General features: G+C 39.4%; 1 protein-coding gene across 4 annotated transcripts in view; it reads left to right on the top strand.

Moving 5' to 3' along the window:
* The window catches only part of LOC134789686 (oxysterol-binding protein-related protein 1), a 109267-nt gene that overhangs the window by 55801 nt on the left and 29102 nt on the right, over positions 1-24364 (top strand). The window lies entirely within an intron of this gene.

Here is a 24364-nt window from a genome sequence, read left to right as displayed (position 1 = left end):
CGCGTGAAACGGAAACTCCAAATAATGTCGGCCACTTTGGTCAGCAACAACGATTCCAACATGTCGGCTGCGATACGTTGTCTTGTTCTAACTATCGCTCCATCGCATTCTGTTGGGCCGATATATCGCAAACGTTTGGAGAGGCCTTAGGCACCAAATTGACTTATTCATAGGTTGTGTATGGTTCTGTTTAGTTTGGCCACAGTCTATAAAACAATACTTACAGTCATTCGACGAAGCCGTCTAGACAGAGCAATCGTGCGGGGTGCGAGGGGCGGGTCGCACGCACCCGAGCTGCATACATCGCCAATGTTAGTAGCTCGGTACTACTTACAGGGCTAACGTGTAAAAAATAAAATATAATAGAAGTAGGTATGTGAGATATTTCATAAGATTTAATAAGGATGTCTGCAGATATTCGGCTTAGCGTCACGTCTGAAACCTCAAAGGCACTTGGAGAGATTACGAGGGTTCCGCCCACACGGCCGTGCCAAGTCTGAATCTGATGGCACTTGACATCAAAGGCTGGATACTAAATGTTTTAACTTTTGAATTCGCGCATCGCCATTTCCGAATTTTATCATTAAGAATAAGAATAAGAATGATTTATTGCAGTACTGTGTACTACATACCAATTAATGCTCAAAATATTCTTTCAGACTATAAAATGTTTTTTTGTCTATATAATAGCCAGTTTTTCAACCTTACCCTGAATCGGTTACCTTCAAGTGCCTTAATATCAGACGTAAGGTGATTATATAAATAATCGCCGAAGCATTAGGTAAACTTTTAGGCACAACTATTACACAAAACCAAATAAAGGAGGTGCATCGAGTCCCACACAATAAGGCGACTGACCGGCCTAAAAACATAATTATACAATTAACCACGCGCCGTCTACGTGATGACATAGTGGCCGCTGCCAGGGTGCGCCGAGGACTAACGGTCGGACATCTGTTCGACGCGGCCGGCTGCTCTGATGCTGCGTCAGCAGCCGGCACAGTGGTGTCGGCATCTCCGATATACGTTAATGAACATTTAACTTTGAAAAACAAAATCTTATATGCTAAAGCCAGGGACATAAGAAAGAATAAAAATTACAAGTGGATTTGGGTAAGGAATGGTACTATACTGATGCGCAAAACTGATGACTCACGCATCCTTGCAATTAAGAGTGAACCTGACCTAGACCGCTTGTGACGTGTTTGTTTACATTCTCCCCTGGTTATTGCTTTGCCTCATCTGCACTGGTATTTATATCTGTATTTGTATAACTATTCCATGACCAACATAGCACTACTATTTATCACATTCAAAATACTTATAAAACAATTCATCAGTGTAAAAAACTGGCTACAAATGTCCGATCTGTTACTTATCAAGCTACATTACCACTTACCGGCTATATATGGCTACAACTTGAGTATGTACATATATTTTTTACTACCAATATTTAAAATTCTCGTTGTTTGTATAAATAATTGGCTGACACGTATAACAACATTATTGCTTACCGGGCTAGATAATAGTTACAAACTGTATATGCGTATTCATAGTTATAATAATATTACACGCAAACAATTCAATTACTATGGAATAATACTTGATTATTTTATTGTATCTGTAACTCACTTTTGGGTTGGCCGGCCGCGCTCGTACCACTGCACGCTTGCTGTTAGATTGTCTTGTGCTTTATATAAACTTTGCTTGTCGTATAATGTCAACTAAAAGTGACTTATTATTTTATTACCAAAATTGCGGTGGATTACGGTCTAAGCTGGTCGATCTTCGCCTTAATATACTTAACTCTGCGTACGACATAATAATGTTAACCGAGACATGGCTACAACCCGGGGTACTAGATGCCGAGATACTGGGTAGTGATTACATAATATACCGTCGGGACCGTGACCTTTCAACTAGTTTTAAAAAGGATGGAGGTGGGGTACTCATTGGAGTTAGAAAACCCTTACAAGCTACCCGTTATATGGAATGGGAATCTACAGGTGTTGAGGACCTCTTTCTGGTCTTACATACCCCTAACCATAACCTCGTTATTTCCGTCGTTTATATCCCGCCGGCCTCGAGTAAAGATACCTACATCAACCACCTTAAATCAATCGAAAAAATACAAGACTTAATTCCAAATTGCAAAATATGTGTTACGGGAGACTACAACTTACCTGAACTCACATGGGCTGTGGATCAAGGTCAACTGATCGCTCAAACCAATTCTACTACTAGTGAGGCCTGCCAATACTTACTTGATACTATCAATCTACTAGACTTGCACCAATATAACTCACTTACTAATCAAAACATGAAAACATTAGATTTACTACTCTCAAATATCGACTGTAAGCTTTCCCTTCCTGATACAATCTTAAGTAATGTTGACAGGCACCACCCCCCATTCCAATTCAATATTATTATACAGCCCTTTGCCCCATTGCCATCAATTGAAACCCCAAAATATAATTTTTATAAAGCTAACTATACTGACATTGCAAATGAAATAAATAAAATCGACTGGTCACGTGAGCTTAATTCATTGAAAACAAATGAGGCTGTTTTAAGATTTTACAATATTTTATATAAAATAATTGATGATAATGTTCCCTTATGCAAGAAAAATACCGGGACCTACCCTAAATGGTTCTCGCATGCTCTTATAAAAACCCTAAAAAGAAAAGAAAAGGTATGGCTAAAATGGAAAACATATAAGTCCCTTAGGGATTATAGTGAATTTTCGCTGCTACGTTCACGATGTAAATCGCTTATAACAAACTGTTTTCGCAAGTACACAGAAAACACTGAAAATGCAATGAGGGCAAATATAAAATCATTTTGGGCTTATATATCTTCGTTAAAAAAGACAAAGTCGAACTACCCCCAAACTATGTTCCTTGAAAACAGTTCGGCGAATACCCCTAAGGACGTAAGCGAGCTCTTTTCAAAATTCTTTAGTTCCGTATTTGAGCCCAAAAGCAGTTGCAATGTACGCGACTTGGACAACTTACCATGCTCAGAGTCGGCTAATATTATTCCTGACATATTTATAAGCGACTCAGATATCAAACACAAGATCCGCCATCTGGACACTAATAAAGGGCCTGGCCCGGATAGAATCAGCCCTCAATTCTTGAAACATAGTTCACCAGCAATAGTTACCCCACTTAAAATATTATTTAATAAATGTCTCCGAGAGGGAACTTACCCCGAATATTGGAAATTATCTCTCGTCACTCCCATACATAAATCTGGGTCCAAAGCCCAGGTCAATAATTATCGACCGATATCAATTCAATGCTGTATATCGAAATTACTTGAGTCTCTCATTCACGATATTATATATCCGCTTGTCAGAAATAATATAATACCACAACAGCACGGCTTTATGAAAAATAAGTCTACATCTACCAATCTGCTTGTATACTCGAACTACCTGTTTTCTTCCATGGATAGACGTGCTCAGGTAGATGTGGTGTATACAGACTTCCGAAAAGCCTTCGATAAAGTGGATCACCTGCTACTATTGCGTAAGTTAGCATTTAATGGGATTAAAGGTAACCTACTGAGGTGGTTTGCTTCCTACCTAGACAATCGTACCCAAAAAATCGTTATTAATGGTTATGAATCGCAAGCAACTCACGTAGCGTCTGGGGTAATTCAAGGATCAATTTTGGGACCGCTTCTGTACTCTTTATTCATTAACGACATTGGAAATTGTTTTCTGAATTGTAATTTTGCTATGTTTGCAGACGACCTGAAAATATATAAAACAGTAAAAAACCAACATGACTGCACTCTCATTCAGGATGACCTAGATCGGTTCCATCATTACTGCCTAGACAATAAACTATACTTGGCGTACGATAAGTGCGTTCAAATCACATTCACTAAAAATAAAAATAAAGTATTCTCTAGTTACCACATAGGAGGGGAAGCGGTCCAAAGAGTTTCACTGGTAAAGGATTTGGGAGTGACATTCGATGAAAAGTTAACATTTGACCAACATGTCCACAAAATAACGGCTAAGGCTTTTCAAATGTTAGGATTTGTTCTCAGATCAGCTAAACCTTTAAGAAAATGTTCTTCATATATGTTACTTTATAATGCTCTTGTCCGTCCTTACCTCGAGTATGCATCAGAGGTGTGGAACCCACATTACGCCGTCTACATTAATGCTGTGGAGGCGGTGCAGAAGCGTTTTCTTAGAGCCCTCCACTACAGACTCGAACATACAACAATGTCATATGACAAACTACTTGACAGGTATAAAGTGAAGACGCTGGCAAGCAGACGCCACGCCCAAGATGCCACAGTGTTATACAATATATGTACAGGTCAGTATAACTGCCCTGAGCTACTTGAGGCTATTAGTTTCCGAGCTTCTACCTATAGGACACGAAATCTGTCCCTATTCGCGGTCCCGATAGCTGCCACTAATGCTGGGGTGCGAGCCCCGCTGCGTAGGATATGTAATAATTACAACAAACGCCTAGTCTCGGTTGACATATTCAATAATACTAGAGTTAAATTTAAACGCAAAGTCAGCTCGTTACTATAACTTTAATTCTAAGCTTCTATTATATTGTGTAGCCTTGTTTCCTTTGTTTCTTTGATTGTTTATTTTGTATCTAATAGCTGAAATTTATATTTATGATAAAACTATGCGTGTGTATGCGTTCACATATTTATACTTGGAACGTGTTAAGTGTCGTTATGTAAATTTTTAGTGTAAGTATAGTATAAGTCTGTTTAGTCCCGATCACACTGCTATCCTAAAACTATTGTCGTACATCCTAGTGGGAATTGTCTTAGGATGTAGGCTAGATCTAAATTTAGTAATTTTGCCTGTAAATATTAATGGCCTGTGTCTGTTTTTTTCCCCAATAAAGAAAATAAAATAAAATAAAAATAAAATACTCGAATAGCTGTTACAAAAGTGCTCTTTTTGTATATAGAAGTGTTTGTTTTTGATACTATAATGTTATATTTATATTGAGTCCCAAGCATTGCACTTAGGAAGAGTGAGCTGTAAAATAATTAGGATTTGGAAAGATAGTGTATGAAGTACGTATAAATAATATGACATGTTGTCGTTAGAGAAAACACGTCGACTTATTTTATTTATTTGAATGTATGTTTCTTAGAGAATATAACCAACGGAGACGCCATGTCTACAATGTTCAGTACAAAATATTCTGCCGTTTTTTGCGGGGGAGGGGTACATCAAATGTATACGTAACGTAAACATAGCCATGTCAGATAAACGTCAGTCCATACATGTGGTTGACCATTGGCCGCCTATTTTCGACAGAGGGGAACGCCTGACCACTCCGTTTGGTTATATTCTCTAAGGTATGTTTCGTATTTTTGCATCGTTGTTCGTTTGAATTATTCTATCCTCGGGTTGAGGTTTTCAGCAAACGTACATTACCTACACGAACCGTTATAATATATCCTGAACATGAAATGGCTCTCGAACACTCAAGGAGCTGTCTATCCTGAGTCAGGTATGTCTCTTACCCTCCTCAACGGTAATTAATGATCTAAACGACATTGACGGCCTGCTTCTAAAACTGAGTTTCTCAGCGTATATAAAATATTGTGTTCCTCTCTAGGGGCTAAAGACAAAATTATAGAAGGGATTCATTCATAAGGCTTAAATATTAGTTAAGTACTAAGTACCAAAAAGAATAGAATACGAAGTTACATATGTCTTTGGTACTACTTATTTTTACTGGCCCAACTGTCTAGCTGTTGCGAACATAAGGCGACATGTGGAATGAGCCGATTTTTATTTTAGTCTATTTTCTTTTACGACACAGACACACGTCTAAAGGATGACTTACGCTAGACCGGGCCGTGTCCGACCCGGAGCTTCCGGCGCATCGTTTTCTGGAAAGCATCACGTGATCGCCTGTCATGTCATAGAAAAGTAAGCGCCGGAAGCTCCGGCCCGGACACGGCCCGGTCTAACGTGAGTCATCCTTAAGTCAGGTCGTTTATCTTCTTCTTCACAGCGTTTATGACAGTATATGCCATAAGTACCTATTAATATTATATACGCTTTCGCTTCAGCTTTATGTGTGTGATGTCTGTGATATATAATGGATAGCTGATACTGCACAATAAAACGATGCGTCTGTAGAACGTGCGGGCGTTTGATTTATGGGCAAGGGTATACTGTAGCCTCAGTTGCGAGAAAGTACTGATTTTGGAAAATTCTTGTAGTTTAGTATAGGAATTAAATTAGATTGCAGTATTTACGAAAACACACATTTTTTAACAAACTGCAGTAATTTTAAAATTATTTGTTCATTATAGTATGAAAATCAGCGGGATTGCCTCTTACTTTATAATTTTATACTTTTTCTTTCTAAAAGCCGCAACAGACTACCGGACCGCATCGCGACCTTGGTGCGCCGCACCACGTAATAAAAGTATTTTAAACATTAAATAACAATTTAATTAATAATATAAGAAATTTTGATCTTGTATTTTATTTAATTTTCATGAATATAGTGCTAAATAACTTTAAAAACCAATTTAATATCGTACAAACGTTTAACTGTGGCTGTATAAGATTCTGCCTTTGCTCATTTACGCAAGTGTAAGGTTTAAAAAATATTTTTGGTGTATTCCTTTTGGTTCCCGCCTTATGAAATCGAGTAAATTGAATTCAACGAAAGAAATCAAGAATAATTTGTTTTTAACAATTTACTTACATCATTTTTTATAAAAAAAGGATCAACGTGGGATTAGTAAAATTAAACAATTACCAATTGTTCCAGGCGAGGAAATAAAGACACTATTTTTCCATTTTGTTTCCACCCAGTTGTTCGTGGGACGGGGACGCAGAGGAGTACACCACTTTTCTGCGCTAGAGCATAAACGTATCACTTTCTGCGCACCTTTTAGAACAACAACGACCCACTTTCAGAGCATGAGATAAGAAAATCAAATTACCTACTTGATTGTTCTTATACATGGTCAAGCAAATCTTGTCAGTAGAAAAAGGCGCGAAATTCAAATTTTCTATGAGACGATATCCCTTCGCGCCTTCATTTTTCAAAGTTGCCGCATTTTTCTACTGACAAGATCTGCTTGACCATCTATACTGTAAAAGATATAGTACCTACTTTCAATAAACAGATCTAAGAACAAACCTTCAATCGTCTCCTTCAGTCCCGAGCCACTGTGTGAATGAGATAATGCTAGAGAGAAATATATTGCCTCACCTATCTATTGGACCGTGCCGGAATATTATACTATATACTAGCGACTCGTCCCGGCTTCGCACGGGTTAACAAATTATACACCTAAACTTTCCTCAAGAATCACTCTATTGATAGGTGAAAACCGCATGAAATTCCGTTCAGTAGTTTTTGAGTTCATCGCGAACATACAAACACTCAAACAGACAGACGCGACGGGGGTCTTTGTTTTATAAACGCGGGATTCCACCAGTGTGCCACACTGTGCGGCACAAACATATTCAGTGCAAAAATACTTGTGCCGCACACTGGTGGAATGCCGCCTTAAGGTCTCTGCCCACTACACCGTATGACCGTACTATGAACGTATCAGGCACTGAATGTAACGCGATACGGCCTACTATGCCCACTACACCGTGTCCACATTGTACATAACGGGTTTAGTGCCCGTAGTATCCGCGCATCATCCCCATATAGCATCCGCCTATAATTCCCGTAGCATCCGCGTTTCATCCCCTTAGTACCCGCGTTTTATTCGCGAGAGCAATACTCGTCAGAAAGAGCCAGCGAATAGTTATTAGACTGGTAGTACGAGCAAGAAATATAGCAACGCGTTTATAACGGGCTTAGAACGGTCACCATGCGCGGTTAAAACCCGTATTCCCACCGTTTCGCCGCCTGCACGCACCGTTCTGGCAACGTTGCGTGCCATGCGCGGTGCGTTTCGGCACCGGCAAAATATCCTCGCCGACAATTTTTGACGGTCCGTGCATGGCACGCTACGGGTATGGTCGGTGACGGAACGGGCTAGTGGGCATAGTCTCATACTTTTTCATACAAAGATATTTTTTTGCCTGACTCGTTCATAGCACGGTCAATACGGTCATGGTATGATACGGTGTAGTGGGCAGAGACCTTTAAGGTGTAGTGATAAATGGTCATCGACCACATCCGTCCAGTATAGCGTGACGTGCGCGTATTATGGATAGCCTTATCCATCGTTATCCACGTGATAAAATAACTGACACTTTTTAACACCGTGGGATAGAAAGTGACGGACACCGTTTTATCACGCTGTCACGTAGACAAGAACGACCATCATATCCGTACTGGTCTTCCTAAAACAGTATTTAATTACCTCTCAGCCTTGGAGAAAATGTAATCGAATAGAGAGCTCTCTGTAAACGTGGTAACAAAGCCTTTGTGAACTTTGTTTCTAGGAAAAATAAACAGTACCTAAATCTATTACGATAAAGGCTAGATTTGATTGGAGTGCCATTTACTGATTGCGGAATAACTGCAAATGAGATTGCGTTGAAGTTGAATCGTGATCTCATGTTCCTTTATCATGATAGGTAGTACTACATCTACATCAAAGACAATCAAGATACCTACATACATACATCACTGGCTCAGTGACCCAAAGAGGATCTTGGCCTCTGACACAAGAGAGCGCCTCTCTGCCCTATTCTGCGCCACTTCACGCCAGTTGGGTATTCCGAGGGCGGACAGGTCTTTTTGGGCTTCGTCACTCCAGCGGTATCTGGGACGCCCCGACGGACGTTTTCTCACAGCACGATCCTCCCCCATCCTCTCCAGGTGACCGAGCCAGCAGCTTACGGGTTGCGACGAGCGACGACGTTACGAGATATAAAGAATCATTTAAAGCACATTTATACATTTCCCTCATAAAAATCTAGGTCCATATTTTATGAAAGAGATCTTATTTTTATTAAGTCACGCAGCGAGATGCGAGAATTTTAATGAAACACTTCAAATAAATGCGCAGTAAATAAAACGCGTAGGGGTACTATTTGACATATGAATGTATGACAAATAGAGTCCGTAGCTGATGACATTTTGCGGAAAACCTTTCATCCGTAGGTAGTTAAAATGCATAAGGTACAGTTACGAGTATACATTGACCGCTTTGCTTTAAGAATATTATCGCCATTTCAAAAGTTGAATATTTAAGGATGACCCACGTTAGATCAGGCCATGTTCGAGCCGGAGATTCCGGGGCCTACTTTTCTATGACATGACAGATGATCACGTGATGCTTTCCATAGTAAACGATGCGCCGGAAGCTCCGGCCCGGACACGGCCCAGTCTAACGTAAGTCAGCCTTTATACTTAGAAAACAAACATATTATGTAACGCGAAATATACTGAGTTAGACGTTAAAAGCCTCCTCCTGGTTTCCTCCTGGCTTAAAGAAAACCTCCTCACATTAAACCTGGAGAAAACAAATTTCATGTGTTTCGCGAAATACCAAAATACCCAACCAAAACCAGATCTTAAATTAAGAATGCATATCTGTAACGAAAATGAATATTCTTCTTCTTGTGAATGTACTCAACTTACAAAAGTGGCATCCATTAAATACCTCGGGGTCATATTAGACCAGCGACTGAGCTGGCATCCACATATTGAGTACATTAACAACCGCATAAGAAAACTTATATGGATATTTAAAATCCTTAGGCATGTAGCCGACAAAAAATTGCTGGAACAATTATACAATGCACTTGCGCAGTCAGTAATGAGCTATTGTATTGTCGCCTGGGGTGGAGGTACAAAAACAAAATTCTTGCAGGTTGAGAGAGGACAGAGATCGTTGCTTAAGGTCATGCATAAACTCCCTAGAAAATATCCAACTAGTGATTTATATAAAAAGAGTGATATCCTGAGCATGAGGAAATTATATGTGCTTCTCACTGTACTAAAACTGCATAAGACATTAAATTTTAATCCATCCCTATTAAATCGTAGGCGAAGTCACGCAGTAGCCCCTAAATGGCCAACAAAATCTTTATTTGCTAAAAGACAATTTAATGCAATATCATCACAGATGTATAATAAAATTAACAAAGCTCTCAACATCTATCCAATGCAACGGATAAATTGTAAAAGAAAAATCACAGAATGGTTACTGACACTTACCTATGATGAGACTGAATCGCTTCTTAAGGCTTAATGCCTTAAATGATAAACATAAATGCACACACAAACACACACACACAAACACACACACACACACACACACACACACACACACACACACACACACACACACACACACACACACACACACACCGAGAGATACACACATACACACACACACACACACACACCGAGAGATACACACACACAAACTTACACCCTATGTAAGACTAGAGTTAGTAAAATAGTATAAGGATAAAGTATACCTACGAATTAATTCTTGATTGTAATTATAAATTAAAAATTTAAATTATGAATTTGTAATTGTAATTATAACAAACTAACTTGAACAATATTTTTCCCTGTATGTATAATTTATTATAAATCTCTGAATATTGAATTGTAAAAATATAATTAAAAAAAAAAAACTTATATGAATTAGCTATAGGTATAGTTATAGTTATTGTAAAAATAACAACTATGTACCAATTATAATATGTATCTGGTATTAAACCTGAATCACTCCGTTTGGAAGGAGCGGTACCTCCTAACACAAGTATTGCTATACTTAACAGGAGGTATCCACCACAAATTATTGTATAAATCCACCTAGATACCAAATAAATAATTTTGAATTTTGAATTTTTGAATTTGAAAAAGCGTATTGTACTAATTCTATTAGCCACTTAGTAAGCAAAATATTCTGGCCATGAGCGCGACCTTTTCCATCAGGCGGTGGGGATTATTTCTGGAACAACAACAGGGCCTTGTGGAAATAAGCCGTTTTTGGGCCTTTCGTAAGCGTTAATTCATAAATCATAAGCGTTATTATCTTTGCTTTCATTCAGAATAAAGGTAAAAATAAAAATGAATGAATCTTTCACTTTGGTTTTTAGATAATTTTAACAAAAGTACGTGAGCTGGCTTTTGCACGAGACGAGCAACACTAACCTAGATCGCAACTCGGTCACACTATCTGTTTCTGGCCGGATATTTAAATCCAGACCAAATGCCATGTTATTCCAATCGTAGTCTTTGATGTAAGTACGGTCAGCCAAGAAAGTGGTTTACCACTTTTCGACTCTATTATCTGATTGATAGAGTGGTAAACCACTTTCTTGGTTGACTATACCTACTTGGAACGGGAGGTCGATTCTGATTGAACAATTTGTTAAGATTATGATCTTTTTGTACGACCTTGACAATCGCTCACGCTGCTGGTCTCAGAGTTGAGAGAAGTCATAGATTTGTGTCACTTTCGCTTGCACTTATTGGTGCGCGTCAATGAACTGTGAGCAAAAGCCGGCCAAGTGCGAGTCGGACTCGCGCACGAAGGGCTCCGTACCATTACGCATAAAACGGCAAATAAAATCACGTTTATTGTATGGCTCCACTTGAATATTTATTTTATTTGGTTTTTAGTATTTGATGTTATAGCGGCAACAGAACATCAAGATTCATGACTTACAGCCTGGTGACAGACAGATAGACAGACGGACGGACGAACAGACGGACAGCGGAGGCCCGTTTTTACCCTTTGGGTACGGGGTTCAAACCCTAAAATAAGCAATGACCATATTAAACAGAAACCCCCTTATTCATAAACGTCTACTAAAGTTGACAAGCCGATAATAATCGTTTGTCCCTTTCCGACGTATTGGTATGATGGAAAGGGACAAAGATTATTATAGGCTTGTCAACTTTAGTAGACGTTTATGAATAAGGCGGAAAATCTGTAAACAAAATCCCTACTTAAACCTCAATTAATATTATAAAATCAATTAATTATTCGTCGTATCAGGCCTTTTATTGTTAAAACCGCCGGTAATATTTTTTTCTCAAACATGCAATGAAATATTGATGTTATGTTCCTTATAATAGGCTGCGAAGTATGACGTTTCAGGTGCGGCTAGGACAAAAGGTCGTTAATGGAATTTCATACACATCTTGCAGGCCTAGGCCGGCAAAGTCCTCTTTTTTAATTTTCATTTCACAGATATTTGTGACACAGCATCGTGGCATTCATCCATTAAAAAAAACTAGAGGCAGTATTTGCTTTATGGTTCGTAATGACACTCTGCCACTACGCCTATAAAAAAAAACAAAAAACAATGTTTGCTATAATTTGCAGTTTTATTTGTATAAAATCAACATGAACTTAATAAATAATACATTCAATAATTTTATAATTTTAAATTATAAATTTAACTACACAAATAAAAACATTTAAAATATTTCATCTAAACGTTAGCGGTAAAAAGGTCTACTCAAACACGCGTAGTTATATTTTTTAAATTGTTATGGAGGTAAAGTTGAAAAATATTCATTCTGTTTTATTGGATTTATGGTGCGTTGTTGATTTTTTGACTTTAATATGAATTCAGACGAAATAATGAAATTAATATTAATTGTAATCGTAGGTGTTGGAATTGGCAGCGTAAGCAGAATTGATTTTAATAACTTGCTGCCTCTGCCGCCAAGTCAAAGGCGAAGTATGTATATGGTTGCTTATGGCAATTTTATTATTTGAGAAACTAAGAAAAATGGCTTACAGTTTATTAGAAACAGTTTTGTGGCATATTTTAAATGAATGTAACTACAAACTCGTCAACACTGTGGAAATTATACTTATTTACTCCATGCATAAAGCAACGATGTATGTGAAACATGATATCAACATGAAAGACTATGTAAACTTATGTGACGAAAACGACAGTCAGACGGATACAAGGCGAAAAAATCAAAGATATATGAAAATATACGGGTAGTAAAAATACACGACTCGTGTAAAACATACGCGTGATAATGATATAGGTACGTGTTGGTTATATTTTGGGTGTAGTTTACTTTTAGTTTTTTCTATAAATAAAACTTGGGTTTCGTGGATTTTTTATTTTATTTATTTTAATGCATGTTTGAGAAAAGCACTATACATACCTCGGCGGCAAATGGGGTTGCCCGCGCTCAGACCTATCCGGCCTCGCTTCGCTCGGCCGTCTATATGTCTTCGGCCGGCAACCCCTTTCGTCCCGGCCTCTGTAGTAATGTACTATTAAAGGCTTGTTTTACAGTCTCGTCGTGGCTATTTGTGTCCGTTAGGGAATCTTCGCTTTGGTTTTATAAATGTTCTGTGGGTTGTATAATAAGTACTTTTTGGCGACGAAATTAAACAAAAGAAAGTGCTAAATATAAATGTAGTACAGACGTTGACTGACATAATGTATCTACCAGTGCATCATTAATTTCCTTTTGTTCATCGAACGGTAAACTATAGAGATAAAAGCAAAACAACGTCTTCAATATTACGAACAACACTGTAGGCGCGTTACACGAACGCCCATTTCCTTTTGTCTGGCTTTCATAAAATGGCCGCTATAGCGCGGGTTGTACATTACCATAATGACTTGGTTTATTTACTTTTTTATGCCAATTTATTTACTAATCCCTCTTTTAGCTGGCGAGTTCTTTGATGGTATTAATAGTAACAAACAAACCATGAACCATAATAAGCAAACCATGAACTTTGTAAACAGACTGAAGGTTTAATACCTATAAAATAAAGTTTGGTGGAGACAGTGGAAGAAAGCGTAATCTTGTAATATACTTATGTATGAGTGGTATTACCATTATGGGACATTCCAACTGCAAAACTTTAATGTAAGACATATTAATAAGAGACAAAATATATTTGTGACTTCATTTAAGGTTACGGTTATTTTGTTTTACGGAATGCAGTTTTGAAATAAAGGTTAAAAAGTTTCTTAACACCGCTTGGTTCAACAAAGATTCAAATATTTAGTTTCAGGAATCAAAAAGCTTTGAACTTACTCGTAAGATATCAGGTTACCTTGATGTAAACGTACCTACATATTATTTAAACATAATAATTGTTACGAAGTAAAAGAAAGTCCCATAATTTTCTGTTTTCACATGGCAATCTCTATTGTTTTACGGTACTCGTAATACCTACACCTACCTTTCCTACTCTTGGGTATTTAATCTTGAAGAAAATTCAACGGTTTTAATAACACTAAAGACAGATACTTGGCACTGGATTTACCATTTCCTGGACTTGAAAAATATGTCAAATCTAGTCTACTGCATAAGGTATATTACACAGTCGAAGATTATATCATTTATATAAATGATAAAGATGCATGGCCGTCTATTAATAAATGAATTAATTATTATGAAATGTATTTGTATCGGTAGTAAATTGTAATTGTTGAATTTTGTATTTTGTAAGCTGTTATTTATTTTGTAATTTAATTTTAATTTATTTATAATGTACTTCGACGATGCAAAAGAGATTGTAAAATCCTACTTGATTAAATGATATTCTATTCTATTCTATTCTAAACGATTCTTACTAAATCGTTTAAAGTGCGTTGCCGACGAGTTGCGATTAGCATTCCCTGCATATGCAGTTGTGCAGTCTCATGAATACGGTGCAAGCTATTACCGCTGCATTCATTTGAATTAAACATCTATTCGCTATTAGAAATAAAATAACAGAATATTACTAAAGTTAAAAACTAAAATTAAAACTAAGCCTAAAAATAAAACTATAAATAGAAAATTTGCCCCAAATCGCCGTCTATTGGCAGCGTGCCCAGAAGGCTGGCAGCATTGCCACGTTGTATGGCAATTACTTAACTGATGTTTCCATGAACGATCGGCACGATTAACGTAATTCTAGAAAATTTAAATCTGTAATTAAAAAAATGAAGAATGAAGCATTTTTTACGGACTTCTTGGAATTTCAAACAAGGAGAAACTCAACTTTCAAAAGAGCCGATTTTTATTTTATTTTGTAACCTTAATTTCATGTAAAAATACGCAAATATTATAAGTAGTAGTAGTAACTAGCACGTTATTATATCTCGGTTTAGCAAAGTAACACTTTTGTTTTAATTAATAAGGATTATCGCCAAGTAATAACGCCTGATCCTATTAATTAATTAAACGCGTTCACAACGCGTTTTCAAAAAGCTGTTACGGTTGTTATGCGAGAGGCAGTGGTGGACCGGATTATAATAGGCTTGCCTGGTTGTGCCCTGTTCTATAAAACGCGACCCAATAAAACAGTTCCAGTAGTCACGTGTTATACATACACACGTGTTTAACCAACACATGTAGGTAAGGTAACACGTAGACCGAACGGAAGCGAGCGCTAATCCAGTCATCTGTTGCCTCCATAGACTACCATTTATCGACTCTACTATATAGCGTTTACAAAGATTTTCATAAGACTTCACACAGTTCGAGCAAGTCATTGTGGCTGTCAAGGGGTTCTAACTTAAATGCGAGAGTGACGCATGACACTTTAGACCAGTGGTGGGCAAACTTTTTAAGAATAAGAATTCGTTTATTGTTTACCGTGTCAAACAAGATGTTAAAATGATACATAGTCACAACGGCTACCCTGTTCGGGTATACAATATTACACAATTACAATATTATATACAGATCACTTAAATTTATAATAAGTACATCTAAAATTACACATTTATATGGGGGACCAAATAATTTAAGAGATTTCAGAGGAGGTCCAGAATTGCAGCTAAAATGCATTAAAATTTTTCGCGGGCTATATACTAATTATGTAGAAGGACCGGCGAAGGCGCCGCTGTGTCTATATCCTTGATATCTAAAATAATACGAATTGAACGTTATAACCCTGGCAATAATGCGGCGATGAATTTCACTAATTTTTCAAACAAATCGACGGAAATTTATTGAAGAATTGATAGAAAAAAAAATTGTGATTGGTCAATAAGTTTTATTCGCTTAACAAAAATCATATACCTCTTGCACGGCATTACAGATGTAGTCGTAATGCCGTGCAAGAGGTATATGATTCACGGAAACGTACGAACGTGTCTTGCTACGTATTTCAGTTAGTCTCGGTACAAAAAGTACTGAGGTTGACTGAAGTTACTTATTCAGTGAACCGAGCTTCAGAGCGTTGTGAATAACGCTCATTTCGAGGCTTAAAGACTCGAACCCTTAAGGCTCTCGAGGCTTAACGCTTAAATAAATAAATACAATTGTCAAATATAGTCGAGTCTTCAAGACGTCTTGAGGGCTCGAGTCTTTAAGTCTAAAGCGTTATTCACAACACTGCAGAAGTAGCATGATGACTACGAACGTTTCGGAGAAAATACGAGGAAAAAAAATGTTCTACATCTGTACACTAATTGAAGTTGTCAACATGCGCACAGTACAGCTGTCTTTAGAGCTCTAATCAGACTTCTATAGTTATTCTAGTTCGTCGCGTCCGATCAATAGAGTGAACAATTGGTTATATCTAGTAGATCCGTTCGTGGTCTGTGATTCCCCCCGGTAGGGTGACGGTGGGAGGGGGGCGGCGGGAAAATTAAATTTGCACACGGCGCGGTCTGTCGGGATTGCGTGGTGTTAAGAGCGCTCTTACAAGAAAAGTCGAAATAATGCAAAATTGATGATACTAGTCGACAAAATTCAGGACTTTGCGCTCATTATTAGAAACAATGAGTACTTGTTCCAGTAAAAGCGTCTTCTTATCTTTATAAATATCGTTGTAAATATTATAAAAAGGACTTATTAAATTAGTAATGATTTTTTTTCTGATGGTCGTTTCCGAAAAACCCCGTGAAGCACTGAATGGCGAGCTCTTATTTGGAAATGTTGAGAATTTTACTCTGCTAAACCTGGCTATTTTGTATTACTAATACCCTGTACTTTAGGCATATCAAACTATATTTTTCCTACATACCTTTGAGAAAGAGAAAATCAAAGTAAAACGAACTCGATTTTCTCTCCGAAACAAGTGTCAATTCCTACGAAAATCTACTTAATATCCAAGTCATTTTCATACTCAAGCAATCTGCAACGTTTGCTTATACTGTTGGTATACATTAGTGTTTATGAAATTCTACTATAATTTTTTGGCAGTTTTTTGAAAACTACTCTATATTACCGATGACGCGCGCTGCGCCAGCTCAGTGCCGCGGCAGAGCTTGTAGAGGCAGGACGTGTGTCGGTCGGCTCCGCACATTTTCAACGGCGACGACGAGGTTTTTTATCATTGTGTGCGGCGGGCGCCGTGTAAAACGCTATACTGTGTGCGTGTAAACCGCAAAGAGAGACTTTGATCCTAGCACTGTTTTTATAGTATTATAATTTATAATGGTACAGTTTAATAAACTACCGGACAGGATTAAAAATATTTGAAACGACCTGACATTCTATATGTATTTATTTGACTCAAGATAGTACTCAGGGTCTGATGATGGAGCCGGAAGGTGGTCACCGGTACCAATCAACCATGCAACTAAACCACTTCGTGTTTGGGCTCGTTTGATTCGGCTCAACAAGATCTTTGACTTAAGATAGTACTCAGGGTCTGATGATGGAGCCGGAAGGTGGTCACCAGTACCAATCAACAATGCAACTAAACCACTTCGTGTTTAGGCTCGTTTTATACGTCACAACAAGATCTTTGACTTAAGATAGTACTCAGGGTCTGATGATGGAGCCGGAAGGTGGTCACCGGTACCAATCAACCATGCAACTAAACCACTTCGTGTTTGGGCTCGTTTGATTCGTCTCAACAAGATCTTTGGCACAAGATAATACTCAGGGTCTGATGATGAAGCCGGAAGGCGGTCACCGGTACCAATCAACCATGCAACTAAACCACTTCGTGTTTAGGCTCGTTTGATTCGTCTCAACAAGATCTTTGACACAAGATAGTACTCAGGGTCTGATGATGGAGCCGGCAGGTGGTCACCGGTACCAATCAACCATGCCACTAAACCACTTCGTGTTTAGGCTAGTTTTATTCGTTTCTATAAGATCTTTGACACAAGATAGTACTCAGGGTCTGATGTTGGAGCCGGAAGGTGGTCACCGGTACCAATCAACCATGCAACTAAACCACTTCGTGTTTAGGCTCGTTTGATTCGTCTCAACAAGACCTTGGACACAAGATAGTACTCAGGATCTGATGATGGAGCTGGAAGGTGGCCACGGGTACCAGTCTACCATGTAACTGAACCACTTCGTGTTTGGGCTCGTTTGATTTGTCGCAACAAGATCTTTGACACAAGGTAGTACTGAGGGTCTGATGATGGACCCGGAAGGTGGTGACCGGTACCAATCAACCATGCAACTAAACCACTTCGTGTTTGGCTTCGTTCGATTCGTCGCAACAAGATCTTTGACACAAGTTAGTACTCAGGGTCTGATGATGGAGCTGGACTGTGGCCACGGGTACCAGTCTACCATGTAACTGAACCACTTCGTGTTTGGGCTCGTTTGATTTGTCGCAACAAGATCTTTGACACAAGGTAGTACTGAGGGTCTGATGATGGATCCGGAAGGTGGTCACCGGTACCAATCAACCATGCAACTAAACCACTTCGTGTTTGGCTTCGTTCGATTCGTCGCAACAAGATCTTTGACATAAGTTAGTACTCAGGGTCTGATGATGGAGCTGGACTGTGGCCACGGGTACCAGTCTACCATGTAACTGAACCACTCCGTGTTTGGGCTCGTTTGATTCGTCGCAATAAGATGTTTGACACAAGATACTACTCAGGGTCTGATGATGGAGCTGATGATGATAGACAGGTACCCGTCGCCACTTTCGCGCTCCATCATCAGAACCTGAGTACTACCTTGTGTCAAAGATCTTGTTGAGATGAATAAAACGTGCCTAAACACGAAATGGTTTAGTTGCATGGTTGATTGGTACCGGTGACCACCTTCCGGCTCCAACATCAGACCCTGAGTACTATCTTGTGTCAAAGATCTTGTTGAAACGAATAAAACGAGCCTAAACACGAAGTGGTTTAGTTGCATGGTTGATTGGTACCGGTGACCACCTTCCAGCTCCATCATCAGACTCTGAGTATCACCTAGTGTCAAAGATCTTGTTGAGACGAATCAAACGATCCTAAACACGATGTGGTTTAGTTGCATGGTTGATTGGTAATGGTACCTTCCAGCTCCATCATCAGACCCTGAGTACTGTCTTGTGTCAAAGATCTTGTTGAGACGAATCAAACGAGCCCAAACACGAAGTTGTTTAGTTACATGATAGACTGGTACCCGTGGCCACCTTCCAGCTCCATCATCAGACCCTGTGTATCTTCAGTGTCAAAGATCTTGTTGAGACGAATCAAACGAGCCTAATCATGTTACTACATGGTTGATTGGTATCCGTGACCACCTTAATCATCATCAGATCCTCAGTACCAGTTCGTTTTTAAACCCTCGTTGATACAAACTTTACAACCTATAGGTACCAAATGCAATGACGAAACATGTAAATTATAGGTACCTATACCTATAATTTCTTTCGAGTAATATCATCATAAGTACGAGTATGGGGCTATTCATAAATTACGTCGTTTCAAATGGGAGGAGTGGGGGGGGGGTCTGGACATCGGATGATGGTAACATGACGTAGGAGGAAACAGATTCATCCGAAGCTTGATTTTTGGATTATTTGAGGGGTGGGGGGGGGTCAAAAATCGTCAAAAATAGATGATGTAATTTATGAACAGCCCCTATGTACATTTGCACTGCATTTAGTATTTTCGTACTTACCAAATAACAGTTTTAGAACTTTAAAAGTTAAGTACAGTTAGTGTTGTTATGGTTGATTTCAATATGCTTCGCGAAGGATCAAGAATGTTTAATCCATCATTGTAGTGCGAGTGTGGTAGAAGGGATCGGCGTACTGAGCTCGCACGGCCTGCCGCAGCGCGTAAAATACCTAAACTCGCTCAACGCCGAAATGTAATAGCGCTCTTAATAAAACCTAATATGGCTACTGATTGACTTAAACAGAAGCTAACTCGATTTAGACGTACTTTAGATGTATGGCTACTTTTATAAAAGGGGTGATGCCATTATAGTTGTTCTTACTTATAAACTCATCGTGCAAATATCATATTTATTGATACCCGAGCAAGCGAAAGATCCCAAAGCGTAGCGACTGGATCAAAAAGTTGAATCTTGAGCGTTGCAAGGGTTCGAGGGTTAAACAAACTTTGCTACCGAGTGAAAACAAAATTTTTCACCACACCAACACGAGAAAAATACTAACTGGAAAACCTAAGGAATCATATCCAATTAAACGCTAAGAAATATTTATTGTTTAAAATCATCACTACACTCATCATCATCGTCAGTCAATTATACCAGCCATCTCGATGAAACAACTCAAAGTATACCTACTCTAAATCCATCCAACATTTCTTCGGTTTCAATGACGGTGCAGCCCTACCCAACCCGTTTATCTCTACCCTGCACTAGCGTCATTTATATGGACTAATGTAAAAGCGGGCGGAGCGGCGGAAAGCGCCGACATTTTAAAACGTAACAAATATAAGAGCCTCGGTAGAGAGTACCATTTTGTACCATTTGGAGTTGAAACTCTAGGTCCATGGGGTCCCAGCACGCATAAGTTGTTCGCAGAATTCGCGAAGCGTCTGGTTGACGTAACTGGTGACCGAAGAGCTGGCGGCTACCTCGCACAGCGTATCAGCATTGCGATACAGCGAGGAAATGCCGCCAGCATCCTTGGTACAATGCCTCAGGGGCCTATTTTAGATTTAAGCTAGTTATTAATTTCGTTTAGTAGTACCACTGTATATATACTGTATGCAAATAAATGATTTCCCCCCTTATAATAATAACATTAAAGAGTACAGCATGGACCCTGCTAGGGTGGGTGTCGTGCTCTTGTTGTTGCTCATTTCTATTTTTTTTATATCAACACCGTCGGATTCTATATACTCGTACCAACTTAATACCTAATAAGATGTAATTTATTTAATTTATCGTTTGGCACACATACAACCTACTTAATAAAGAATTAAAGAGCTATATTAGTCTAGAGTGTCTTGGCCCATAGAACTGACTAATTATGAGTATGTCGGGAATTGTGGGCGTATCATACTATCGGCAGCACATCAGAACCTTCAATCGTGGATGACGAGGGCCTTCAATGAAATACGATGTTCAACTCACAATCTTTACTGCACAAGACTCATTACAAATCATAGCACGCGTTACGTTTCTTATCTTAAGCAAACCAGTGGATTAGACCCAGGAGCCGCCACAGACGTCATCTTCTCCCGTTCCTTCTCATCGTGCTCCTTCTGAAGATTGATTGACAGCATAACTTCAATTGTTCTGGACTTCAATTGTTTTAAGAGCGCACTCTATGACGTCTTGGCTGAACTGCGTCGAACGCCACTCAAGTGTACGTAACACCCTAGTTTGCTCTATTTGTCAAGGTTTGCATGACAAAACGCCTCTTGAAGGCGATAGATGGCACATTTCAGCCATTCTCCGACACGGCCAACCTGACATTGTACGGGTCCCTCCGTACGTTATCCATCCCACTTCTGATGTCGGGAATTGTGGGCGTATCATACTATCGGCAGCACATCAGAACCTTCAATCGTGGATGACGAGGGCCTTCAATGAAATACGATGTTCAACTCACAATCTTTACTGCACAAGACTCATTACAAATCATAGCACGCGTTACGTTTCTTATCTTAAGCAAACCAGTGGATTAGACCCAGGAGCCGCCACAGACGTCATCTTCTCCCGTTCCTTCTCATCGTGCTCCTTCTGAAGATTGATTGACAGCATAACTTCAATTGTTCTGGACTTCAATTGTTTTAAGAGCGCACTCTATGACGTCTTGGCGGAACTGCGTCGAACGCCACTCAAGTGTACGTAACACCCTAGTTTGCTCTATTTGTCAAGGTTTGCATGACAAAACGCCTCTTGAAGGCGATAGATGGCACATTTCAGCCATTCTCCGACAAGTATTATAACGGATCCAAAACAAGGGTGATAATCCTCCCTACGCTACCCCCTGAGGGCGAGGCTCAACAGAATCTAGATTAATGTTTGCTTCCCGTGCCGTCTACCTAGGTATAAACGTTGTTAAACGCTTCGTTGAAAACTTTATTGTCTGTAATATACAACCAGCAGGCGTATTATGGATAGCTCTATTCACTTAATATATGTAGTAAAAGTCCAAATCAGCTATGACTTAACTTACTAGGGTATGAAAAGACCGCAACATAACCCGTAAGACTAAAATCAGACTGGAGTATGCGTTAGTTTTCTCAATCTTCTACGGCTCCGAATCCTGGACAATAATGCAGAAAGAAAGAGCGAAAATTAACGCATTTCAAATGTGGTGTTGGAGCCGTATGCTGCGAATTCCGTGGACCGCACGCCGGACCAATGTGTCCATACCTACTCAAGGAGCTCGGAATAACCAAAAGGCTGTCCACTATCTGCTATCAGAGAATCCTTATGTATTTCGGACACGTCGCTCGTAGAGACCCGGGTGAAAAGCTGATGGTAGTTGGTAAGGTCGAAGGGGAAAGAGGGCGCTGTCGATCGCCTACCCGGTGGTCAGACTTGATAAAAACCATCACCAGCTTGGCAATACCTGAAGCAATTTAGACCGCCGAGGACTGGAACACTTGGAAAAGCATGGTACATCGAGCAGGAAACTCTTCAAACTAGACACGACCTTCAGCAATGAAGACGCCGACTAAGAAGAGATAGTAAAAGTACGCAGTAAAAGAAGATTCGGTGTTCAAAATTAAATGCACACGCTCTTATTCCCTTTAGGGCGTCCGCTAGCTGGCGCGGTGGAGCGGATGAGCGGGTTAACGAAAAATAGTATGAGCATGAGCAACGCTATGCATATATATGCTACGATGGTCAGCCGGCGTCACACTCTTAGATAGGATCCGGAATGAGTACATTAGGGAAAGTTTTAGAGTCGCACCAATAATCGATAAAGCCAAAGAAAAACGCCTTAGATGGTACGGGTACGTCCAAAGACGCGAAGAAGACCACCTCCACTTGGCTGACGACGGTCGAAAGAGACCTCAAAGAAGCTCAAATCGACACCAACGCCGCACGGAATCGTGCTCAGTGAAGGATGCGGACGAGGAGGACCGACCCCAAGTAAATGGGACTACCGGTCTAGGGGAAAGAAGAAGAAGAAGAACGCTAGCTGGCGCGGACGCGTGCGACGGATTTTACCTACAATGACACCCGCGTGCGTGCGCCCGCTCCTATGCGTGCACCCGCGCCAGCTAGCGGACGCCCTTAAAAATTGTGTCCATATCATACCTACCTATGTACTACCAAACTACTGTTACTGAGTGTAAAGTCAGCAGCAGAAGCTGCTAAGTGTTATTCTCTTAACAATAAAGTCGCGTCAAGATCATTTTGAACATCTCGCCCGCTTAGCAACTATTAACATATTATGAAAGCATGAAGGTTAGAAGTCTCATATTCTTATCACTGTGACAAAGTACGAAGCGTCGCAAAAATCAAATTCCTGGACCGTGCCTACATGAAATGAACGACTAAAAATACTCGTAGCTTTTAACTAAATCGGAAGAAACATTAAAGGACTGCTGTACTTCAGAGATATAACGTAGGAAGACACGATTTATCAAATAAAGAGACTTCATGCCGGCGAGCGTACCTAATAGAATATCTCGAATCCAATATTTCATCGGGTGGCACTTACAAATTCAGCCTCACTTAAATGGCAACTTTGAGAGCAAAAATGTACGCATCTGAACCTTTCGAAGGTCGACTTAGGGTTGCCAAACTTCAAGTATCCGGATTTATCCTGGGTAATAATAGCCTTTGGGTAATACCTATGTGCCGTGTGATATAAGCGGTTTACGAAAACTTTATAGGTATACCTACATATTTTTTATTACTGGCTAAGTACCTATTTTATTCTACTTTTGGCGTTCTCTCTTGGTTGGCGACCAGCCATAATAAGCCATATCGGCAGGACAGTTGAGGTAAATGATTATCAATTTATTGCCTACATATTCACATAGCTGCCTAGGGTGCAGAAATCGCAAAAACGGTTGTGAATGAATGTGACTTAATACAATATTAAAACTAAAATACCTCGAAGAAAACATTTTTTGTAAGTCTTGCAGTTGGTTTTTCAACTTAGGTACTACATATTTGTACAAAACAAGACTCATCTATTCATCCCTTTCTAATTATTTATATATTAACCCTCCTTTCTATAAACACAACTGGAAAAGACTGTAGTCTATCTCGCACGCGAGATACTGTGGCGGCGTACCCACTTGTGCTAAGGCCGTTACATAGGTACTAAGTATTAA

This window comes from Cydia splendana, chromosome 4 (assembly GCF_910591565.1).
Source record: "Cydia splendana chromosome 4, ilCydSple1.2, whole genome shotgun sequence".
In the NCBI taxonomy this organism is placed as follows: domain Eukaryota; kingdom Metazoa; phylum Arthropoda; class Insecta; order Lepidoptera; family Tortricidae; genus Cydia; species Cydia splendana.
The sequence above is the reverse complement of the archived record's forward strand: the minus strand, read 5'-3'. Positions and strand labels throughout refer to the sequence as shown.